The sequence below is a fragment of the Notolepis coatsorum genome, assembly GCF_963971535.1.
Source record: "Notolepis coatsorum genome assembly, chromosome: 13".
Classification (NCBI taxonomy): domain Eukaryota; kingdom Metazoa; phylum Chordata; class Actinopteri; order Aulopiformes; family Paralepididae; genus Notolepis; species Notolepis coatsorum.
This window is the reverse complement of record NC_140177.1, coordinates 15,664,068-15,675,032: the sequence shown is the minus strand read 5'-3', so window position 1 is coordinate 15,675,032 and position 10,965 is coordinate 15,664,068.

The following is a 10,965-nucleotide window of genomic DNA, read 5'->3' as shown; positions in this document are numbered from 1 at the left end:
TCGGGACCACCAGCTAACGTTAGCCCATTGCTCGTGTCAATTAAATTGCATGTTATTAAATGTCCGCGCTGGTCTGTCTAATGAAATTACAACCGCAACATTATGTCGCCTGTACAGCCCTGGTTGTAGGCTAATGTTAGTGTAGTGAAATGCGAATGAAGGGGTGAAATCACTATTCGCAAGCTTGCGAGTAGATATCATTTTTCATTCGCACCGGCCAAATTAGGGGGCAATTTGCGACGATCTCGTCGCAGCGTACAGGCCTGGGGGTTCGCAATCCACATTCCCGCTCTGCCGGTCACCCAGAGCAGACGACTGTCAAATGGGGTGTCAGTTTTTACATCAGAGGTAGTGGCCTTATTATGGGCAGTAAATTGGGTGGAAGAGGTGAGGCCGCAGCAGGTGGTTATCTGCTCGGACTCGATGGCTGCATTGATGGCTCTGCAGGATGGGAGGTCACGAGTTAGGCCGGATCTCATCTGCGAACTGCTAACTGCACTCTATAGAGCAGAACGGGCAGGAATTGAAGTGGGGTTCATATGGGTTCCAGCTAGGGCTGGGCGATATGGCCTAAATATGATATCACGATATTTTCTGACCTTTCGGCGATACACGATACACATCACGATGTTTTTTTCCCCCCCCCAAACAATTCATTATGAGGCTTACCAAGACGGTATTTGAGTTTGCAAGCTAACATTAAAGACAAAATAAAATACCCATGCATTTAGCATTTTTATATTATATATTAGATTTAGATTATTAGATTATATATTGCATATATTTAGCAATGAGATATTATATGATTTAGATATGAAATATGATTAATTGAAAATGGGGGACCCTGATGTAAACAAGACAAAAGTCTTTCTCTGGTCTGCATCCCCTGAACAATTGTATGTATTGAGCTGTACTGTACCCATTCTGCAATATGTTAATAAAGTTTTAAATCAATCAATCAATAAATAGCATTTTTATGAAACTACTGTATATTTGTATGTCTCTAAATGTTTTGATGAATTGAAAATGGAGGACCCTTATGTAAAAAAGCCGAAAGTATTTTTTTGGTCTTCATCCTCCAGTCCATTATTGTTGTATTGAGCTGTACTGTATTGTACCCATTCTGCAATCTGTTAATACAGTTCTGTATCGTTAGTGGCTTAGCTTGGCATCACACTGCACTATCTCGCGTACGTGCACGCGTACTGAATAAACCACAAATGTACCTCTAATACCAGTATTAGTCTGACCACACCCCTCATCAGCTTACCTTCATAAGCAGGTGTGTGGTCACCTGCTCTCCTCCTTCTCGCTTTCACCACAAGGAAGAAGTGCCTCGGTAGATCCCCACACTTGACACCATGATGGAAGAAAGGTTTAGGAGCAGCTTTGGGAAACAAGGATACGTTGACATCATATCTTTATTTTCTCTCTCACTATTTTCGAGAAAATACGGCGATATTGTCTTCGTACTGGAGTGTCTGGAAGATGATGATCATTCTAAAAACCCTCCACCGGTTTTCGTATTGGGAGCACGCCGCTGCATGCTTCTCAACTGCAGTTCCTTGCTGGGTTTGTTGGGGTGAAACCTGTCAGGCCACAGCTGAACTGTCGGACATGCCGCTGTTGTGAGAAGCGGTGCGTTCCAGGTTGGGTGAGTAGTGTTTGCTGGCGGGCTCCACTTGTCTGTTAGTGCTATGGGGGCTACTTGACAAAGTTTATGGAAACCGGCCCCAGGCTAGGGTCCTTTGTTCAGCCACCTAGGCGACAGAAGACCTTGGTCTGAAGACCATTATAGTTTTAACTAGTGGGCCGCGACCATTGACACTGGTGATCCCTGTGTGTTCTGGACGAGTGGATTCTCTCTGTCACCGTGTTAAGGCCCCATCTTTCATATCCAAATGAGAGTATTCCTTCACGAGGGGATATGTGCATGTAATGTGCGATAGCGGCAGATTCATGTTCAAAGTCAGCTACACAGGCCAGTTGGTACTGTGCTGATTCCGCCGGATGTGGTAAAGTCACCGTTGTGAAGCGGTGTTGACATCTTGTTTTCTCTTTTCTCTTAAAAAGTGAGGAGAGGTTCAGAACGGCGGCCTGTCTGGGTGAGTGTTATGTCATTGTTTACATGTTCATAGCTTACGGTTAGCCAGTCAGCTGTTAACTGCTGCGTTAGCCTGCTGGATCGCTGCATGGCCTGCTTAGGGCTACTATTAGCCAGTCAGCTGTTAGCTGCGGGGCTAGCATGTCGTGGTCGCTAGGTAACGTTAGCTTGCTGCTATGGCCATGGCCTGGCGCGGGGTAGCTTAGCTTCTCGCGCGCCGCCGTGAGCTCGCTTCTGATCGCGTGCGTCGTTAGATCGGCGTCTCGCGAGCGGAAGCAGTAGCACCCGAACGGTTGGAGCGGCCGTTAGCTTGATAGCTTTTCTGTTGAACGTGCTTTGATTTTAACATGTTTTACACTCTTGACTACGACGTCATCCTTGACAGGGGATGTTTCGTCGACCCTGCCCTGAGCCAGGACGGCAAGGTTGCATCAACAAAGGACTGTAGTGCGGGTTGGAGCGGCGACGCTGCCCAGTTCGAACAACACAGGAGCGGCTGTGTTTCCTACGGTGTCTGTGACTGCACTTCGCTGATCTGCGTTCCGGGTAGGAACGGGGTTGACCAGACCTCATAACACGTCTTCTGGTTTTACTTTGCTAAATGTATTGTCAATAACGGTGTTTTTCCCAAAACGTGTGTTGCTACAATGCATTTAGGATACGTTGCGGGTTATGTGTGAGCTGTTTTTGTCACTGGCAGTTAGCTTCTCCGTGCAAACGGGATGTAATGATCTGGTTGTTGTGTGAGAAACACGGCCGTGTACTCACAACTAAGGTAACTAACCTATGAAGCTATGCTTGGTGACAAGTGAGTAAAAGAATGTTCTTTCTCAGACTGTAATGACAATGAACAGTGTGTTCACACATTAACAGGTTTTCCTGTTTTAACTGGCCGTATTGAGGGTAAAATAGGGGGATTGTGTTTTCCCCCCCGGTTCCCTGGGGACTTTTTCATCCTCCTGTCAGACATGTTGTGCATTAATTGTGTCTTTTGTGTGGTAGGGATACGATGTAACTCTTGGCTTGATTGCTGAGGTTGTGCTAAATCTGCTGGAGAAACTTATTTCCTAAAGGGAAATTGGTTTGGTTGCTGTCATGTGTGCTTAGCAAGGCCTGTGGTCGATACTAATCAAGAATGATGTATTCTCTCATTGTGAAAAAAACGGCGTTCCTCTGTTGAGTGTTTTTGCCATTTTTTGTAGGTGATGATGGGTTGTGTGTGTCATGTGACCTACAACTGGGTTGTACTGGCCACAGAAGCACATGTGTATGTTGGACCGGGGTTCTTAGAGCCCTCTCTATTCTGTGTTTTTCCTTAGTAAAAATCAGATAGCAGGTTAGCTCATGCGCTGTGTGGAGCTGTGAAACGCTTCGTAGAGCTGACTATGACTGTGTCATATTCTCTTTTTGTCGTTACATCGTATCATGGGTGTGGGGTCGTAAAGGGGTGAACTGGTAACCTTTCCTCTCCCCATTGTTCTGTCGGTCAGGGGTACACCCCCTGTCCTTCAAGGTTCCCGTCACGTGGCGGTTCGGCACGTTACGGGGGGGGGGGGGGGGGGGGGGGGAGTTCCTGGTCCCACGGCCTGGTATATTGGGCGTGTGCACCGCAGGAATTCCCCCGCCATAGAGTACGTCACCGTGCGCGTCTCTGTTGGTAGGACTTCCGTGTGCTGTTCAGGTCCATGTGATGGATCTGTTTTCAGGGGGGGTGGTCAGGGCTCCTCCTCACCAAGCGCCTATTCAGGCCTTCTGTGAGTTCGGACTCCTTCTTCCATGTGAGGAAGCCTCCATCAGAGTACAGAGCCTTCCTCCTCAGATTGTCAAAGTGAGTGGACCCTCTAGAAGGGTCCTTTTCTATTGTATGTATATTCGATTCAATTCGTTTATTGAGTGTGTATGGGTTCAGTGCCTCTTCCCCGGAGGCCCTAAAACCAGTTTTTTACATGGCTCAAGGTGCAATATATTCTTTTCAATCTGTACAGCTCGCGTGGGAAGTCTCTCTGGGGATCCCCGTCTCTTTCCTATGGGAGGGTGGTGGGATGTAAAAATGTGAACATTTTTTACCCCGGCTGTGTAGACTGGGATACATACTGTTGATGCTTCCTTCTTTCTATTCCAGAAGTGTTGGAGTTAGGGAGTGTCACACCCCTCTTGTCGTTCCCCTGGGCGCCTTGGGGATTCAATGACAGGTCTAAATAGCCTGTTCATTGATGGGGGTGTGTCCCGACGCACGTATAGTGCTAGCTCGCTGTAAACAGGCGATTGACTGGCACGCCTTGGTTGCTTGTGGTTGAAACAGCGTTTTTATAAAGCAACTGAGATGGGGGTTTTTCCTCTTCCGACGACCACATCCCATGACCTGGGTGGGTTGTCGACGGATTCTCGTTCATGTCTGGGGGATGATGACGGGATGGATCTGAACATATGTGGTGGGGTCTCACGCCCTTGGGGTGGGCCACCAGGCGCGGTTCGTCCGAACGTCTGGGTGGCGCCTTCTTTTCATGTTAAGATCAACACGCATATCTGCCCTTCTCCTGGAGTAGGCATGTCGGCGTGGTTAGGGCACGGGACTGGTTCTGGTCACGCTGGTCCAGATCAGTTGAACCCGTTGTCCGCCGGGGATGCAGATCTGCTGTTCTGGTACCCTGAGGGACTTGGGCTTTTTTCAGGGGGAAAAATGCCAGGTCGGTCTGGGTGTCACAGGGTTAAGCGCTATGGAGACCCTGGTTGGGTATGTTTTTTACTCAGCACTGTCGTCATGGCTTACAGCCATGCCATTCTGTACGCGCTCGATCTCGTCGGATCTCGGCCGCTACACAGGTTGGTCCTGGTTAGTACTTGGTTGGGAGACCGCCTGGGAATACCAAGTACGGTGTGCTTAGGGGCTGGTTCTCCATTATTTTTCGCTCCTCTCTCACGCATGGCGAAGAGGGGCCTGTGGGGGTGGTTTTTTGACCTCCTCTGGTGACCCTGTGCTTCCTGTACCGCCAGGCCCGGTCCGAAGTGATGTTTGCGACCCGTAGGCCTGGGTTAACCCTTTTTTGAAAACTGAAACACTTGTACTGCGGTATAGCCGGTGTATACCCGCAGGTGTGTTTTGGAGTTTTTTCTTGAGGGGTTATAGGAACAACCACCGCATTGGGTAACACCGAGGTGGTTGGTTCCCTGGTGTGTTGGTGCAGTGTCAACTCCCGGGTTCACCGTTTGAGGGTGCCCCTGCACGTTCATGACGTCTGCCAATCGTGTCAGCCTTCTCTGCCTCGACCCCTCTGGGTGGGGGTTTTTAAATGGAGGCTTGGTCATGCAACAACGCCAGCATACGCCCCTTCCGCCGGGGCAGCTGTGTTCAGCTGTCCCCTCTGGCGCCTGTCTCGTCCGCAGTCTCCAGGCTAGGGTTAACAGCCTGTTGCCTGGTTTTTCCCCGGTGCGCTGCCTGCTTCAGTTGGTTAACCTTTTTTGTGTGCTTACGGCCATGCTGACTGTCTGTTCTGCAGGGTTAGTGTGCCAGGCGGTGTACTGTTGGGGGGACGGGGCCCGCTCGGCTTACGGCCATACCGACCTGAACACGCCCGATCTCGTCCGATCTCGGAAGCTAAGCAGGTTCTGGCCTGGTTAGTACTTGGTTGGGATACCGCCTGGGATTACCAGGTGCAGTAACTGGGGGGGCCTTTGTCCGAATACGCTGGCGATGTGGGGGGCGGGGCACTACGTGCCCACCTGGTGGGGTCTTGATGCTGGCATCATGGACTTCTCCGGGCCCCCATTCCAGGGAGTCCAGTCCTTTTGGTGGGTCTGGGTCTTCCTTCGCGCTCCGCTGCTACGGCCTTGCCACGGGGTTGGGTTTGCCCTTGACCCCGTGATTCTGGGGGCAGTGACGAGGTTGTTCCTCCGTTCGTTCCCGGGTGGCATGCGGGTTGTGCGTGTGTGTAGTCGTGGGGTCAAGCCACGGTCTGCTCACCCTGTGCGTTAAGTTGCTTGAGTGCCTCTTCGCACGGTCGGGTCCGTCGCCTTCCCGTGAAGCCTCTAATAGGGGGGATACCCTCCATTAGGGGGGGTCGGGGGGGCTCGGCCCTCCCTGTTCTGATGGTTTTGGGGGGCTGTCAGCGGGGTGTATTTGTCAGCCAGTGGCTCCGCTTGGCCTCCCTTGTGCAGTGTGATGCCAAGCTAAGCCACTAACGATACAGAACGATAGGTTATGACTATAACCAAGTTCTGTTAGTTAGGGGCGATGCTTGGCATCAGACGGCCGCTGCAGCCCTTGTCCTCACCTTGTGGTGAAAGCTTGGGAAGGAGGAGAGCAGGTGACCACACACCTGCTTATGAAGGTAAGCTGATGAGGGGTGTGGTCAGACTAATACTGGTATTAGAGGTACATTTGAGGTTTATTCAGTACGCGTGCACGTACGCGAGATAGTGCAGTGTGATGCCAAGCATCGCCCCTAACTAACAGAACTTGGTTATAGTCATAACCTATCGTTTTCATTCATTCAATCATTCAGCCGGCAACAGAATAATTTTGATTGACAGTCGAGTCTGCCAATTACGTCACACCGCTTGCACCCGCCCTGCTGTTCTTAGCACCAATCGGCAAGCGCTATTCGTTTTTTACATTCCAGAATGTCCTCCATTGATTTTGACGAGAGCTCAACAACAACGGTAGCTCCCCACGGCCGACGAGTCAGATTACCAGCGCACCGCAGCATGACTAAACGAGGCATAATGATTTTAATGCAACGAATGTTATAATAAAAGCCTTTCCATATATCTGTCTGATTGAAAACTTTATTAACAGACCGCAGAATGGGCACGCACAACTCAGCACGGGCTGAGATATGAACGTGTAATGCTTGCTATCTATGTCGTCCTCGGACGTTGCTATGTTCGGGTAAATACGCTGATGTTATTGAACGTGTAACTATATAACGTTAATGCCACAAAACGATAAGTAGTAACTTTGATGCAGTAGTGTGTGTGTGTGGGGGTGGCGTTGTTTGAACGTGTGGACCAGATTGACGCGACACAATCCTTTTGGGCAAAACATCACGATATCCACGATACGTTAAAAAAGTGTATCGTTAATGAACTGTATCCGATATTTATATAATATCGTCATATCGCCCAGCCCTAGTTCCAGCCCATATGGGGGTGAAGGGCAACGAGGCTGTGGATTTGGCAGCCAAAGAGGCCCTGAGGAGGGAGGAGGTGGATGTAGGCTTAGCCTTGGGGGTATCAGAATACCGCAGTAAAATAAAGGCGGAGATTACCAGGAGGTGGCAGAAGGAATGGGAGGGAGAAAAGAGAGGAAGGTTTTATTACAGCTTGCAGAATAGTGTTAGGGGGAGGGAACGTCACCCTGGGGAACAACAACAGAAGAGAGCAGGTGATAATGACAAGGCTGAGGTTTGGACACTGGGGACTAGCGGGGGGACTGGCCCGCATTGGGAAGCATGAAAATGGACTGTGTGAATGTGGGGCAGAGGAAACTGTGCAACATGTGTTTATGGAATGTGCCAAATACGCAGCAGAGAGGAGGGTGCTGTTCACTGCAGTAATGGATGCAGGGCTGCCTTGCATCTCACTGAGGAGTATATTAGGACCTGAGGAACAGCGAAGGGCAGTGGTGAAAGCTGTCATGGAATTTCTTGTGGACACAGGCCTACATCCTAAGGTGTAAGGCCACAGAATTGTTGGGGTAGGAGTGAGTTAATTTCTTTGTTGTGGTTAGGTTTTAGGTTTAAATGTATTAGGTAGGATAGGGAGGTGATGTTAGGGCTGGGTAGTGTTTGTTTATCCTGTTTTTTTTTATTTTATTTTTTTAGTATTTTATTTTATTTGCCGGAATCTTGCTTTATCTGGCCCAGTCGCTGGGTTGTACAGGAGGTGGCGGTATGCGCCTTTCTGTGGATGCGACCAGAAGAAGAAGATTGAACGATTGAACAGTTAGGCAGCAATACGCCGGAAGGTGTCTAGACTGCCGGAAATACACAAGAAGAAGAAGAAGAGTCTGGCCCTGATTAGGGATGCCCCGATCACGTTTTTTGCCACCGATACCGATCACCGATCGTCGTGAGCCATATCGGCCGATACCGATCCGATACAGATCGTTTTTGATTAAATTTTTTTAATTTAATTTTATATATATATATATTTTTTATAAAATATATATATTATATAATTAGACTTGACCTTGTATTATCTGCGAGACATCGCCACCACGCAACAAGCTCCACTGTCTGTGTGTACTCTAGTAGCCTCCAGCTACGGCCAGGATTCTCCGGAGCTGCACCTGGACTAGGGCTGGGCGATATGACGATATTATATAAATATCGGGTACAGTTCATTAACAATACACTTTTTCAACGTATCGTGGATATCGTGATGTTTTGCCCAATAGGATTGTGTCGCGTCAATCTGGTCCACACGTTACTCGTTCATATCTCAGCCTGTGTTGAGATATGCCCATTCCGCGGTCTGTTAATAAAGTTTTCAATCAGACAGATGTATGGAAAGGCTTTTATTATAACATTCGTTGAGGTAAAATCATTATGGCTCATTTAGTCATCCTGTGGTGCACTGGTCTCCTACTAGTCGGTTGCGGGGAGCTAATGTAAGTAGCTTTGTTGATGTCAGCACACATTCAGGAAGTCAAAAACTAATGGCGCTTGCCGATTGGTGCTAAGAACAGCAGGGCGGGTGCAAGCGGTGTGACGTAATTGGCAGACTCGACTGTCAATCAAAATTATTCTGTTGTCCGTCAGAATGAATGAATGAAAACTTTATTAACATATTGCAGAATGGGTACAATACAGTACAGGAGGATGAAGACCAGAAAAATACTTTCGGCTTTTTTACATAAGGGTCCTCCATTTTCAATTCATCAAAACATTTAGAGACATACAAATATACAGTAGTTTCATAAAAATGCTAAAATGCTATTGATTGATTGATTGATTGATTGATTGATTTAAAACTTTATTAACATATTGCAGAATGGGTACAGTACAGCTCAATACATACAATTGTTAAGGGGATGCAGACCAGAGAAAGACTTTTGTCTTGTTTACATCAGGGTCCCCCATTTTCAATTCATCATCTTTCATATCTAAATCATATAATATCTCATTGCTAAATATATGCAATATATTATAATCTAATAATCCAATAATCTAAATCTAATATATAATATAAAAATGCTAAATGCATGGGTATTTTATTTTGTCTTTAATGTTAGCTTGCAAACTCAAATACTGTCTTGGTAAGCCTCATAATGAATAGTTTGGGGTAAAAAAGAAAAACATCGTGATGTGTATCGTGTATCGCCGAAAGGTCAGAAAATATCGTGATATCATATTTAGGCCATATCGCCCAGCCCTAACCTGGACCCTATACTCGAGTAGCCTCGAGCTACGGCAAGGATTCTCCTGCGCTGCAGATGGACCCTATTGGTATAACGTTACTGTGGTCATATCACATTCAGCAAGCCCTCAGCTCGAATACGCATCGAATCAGTGTTATAAGACATTGATATCGGGAGCTATCTGTAGCTACTGCTAGCCGGATATATAACGTTAATACAACAACGCCTCAGTGAATTATTTAGTTCAATGGGACATTTAGTTTTGAACAGTGAACTAACTTGCGCTAACGTGAGCTAACAGCTAACAGGTATACACGTCTCTACTAGACTTGATGGAGCGTTTGCGTTTGTTGATGTCAGGAGCTATCGGTAGCTGGCCGGCTAGATACCGTTCGGTTAGACAATGCCTCATCATGTATTAAACTAAAAGTGAATAGTTGACTGGGTCATTTTGTAACGGTAGCTAAGCTAACGTTAGCTCAGGGAGACGCCGTCCTCCCGTGTCCCGTCCCACTAGACTACTAGACCCGTGTTTACATGCGTGCGGGAGGGGCTGGAGGGATGAGCAGACGCCGCACAGCTCCCGGTGTCTGAGACAGAACTCAGCGACAGCGAGTGAGATCGGCTTTGACGATCGGCGAAAATAAAGCATTATCACCGATCACCGATTGCATATTTATACTGATTATCGGCCGATAACGATCGGTGGCCGATCGATCGGGGCATCCCTAGTCCTGATTGTGTCCGCTGTCCTGATCGTGTTCTCGGCGTGGGACCAAGGACGTGAGAACTGGGGGTGCGACGGGTGCTCCAGCACCCCCTGCTGGCGGGGAGGGTAACTGCAACTGCAAGGTGGTTTTGGCCTTTATTCCATTGGAATACCGACGCTACTCAATGTCATAGAGCGGAACGGCACTGCAGATTTACCCTATTCTTGGAATTCATTGCCAGATCCATAGGGGCGCTGTCTCGATAATGCAGTGTTATTAAAACAGCGTGTAGCCACTCATGAACCGGTTGGGATTCGAATAGACGCGGCCTGGAAGCGTCAACGCGGAACTGGAAATCCGTTGGTAAAATAAATAGCGGCCTGGAATAGTTTTTGTTTTGGGACAATTCGCAGTAAAGGAATATATCTGTCGGCGATGTTGTATGCGGAAACGAATTGCAGAGAGGGAGGACTGTCTGAAGTGGAGAGTGTGTTTACTTGTGTGTCAGAAAATAAATCTCTCATCTGATTTCTTTAATAATAATAACCTGGACTTGCTGCAGCATATGCATCCGGATATTCTGGACTCACTGGACATTCATGTTGTCATGAAGGAGTTTATTTCCACCACTCCTGAACGCAAGACCACCTTCTGTGTTTTACCGTCTTCGGAATAGGTAATGTTATTATTATTATTGCTCCTGCAGGCTGCAGCTATTGTTGTTGCGACAGTTAGTGACACAGAGGGCGCAACAGCCAGATGGGGTAAGCTGGGCTGTGATGTGTGCATCA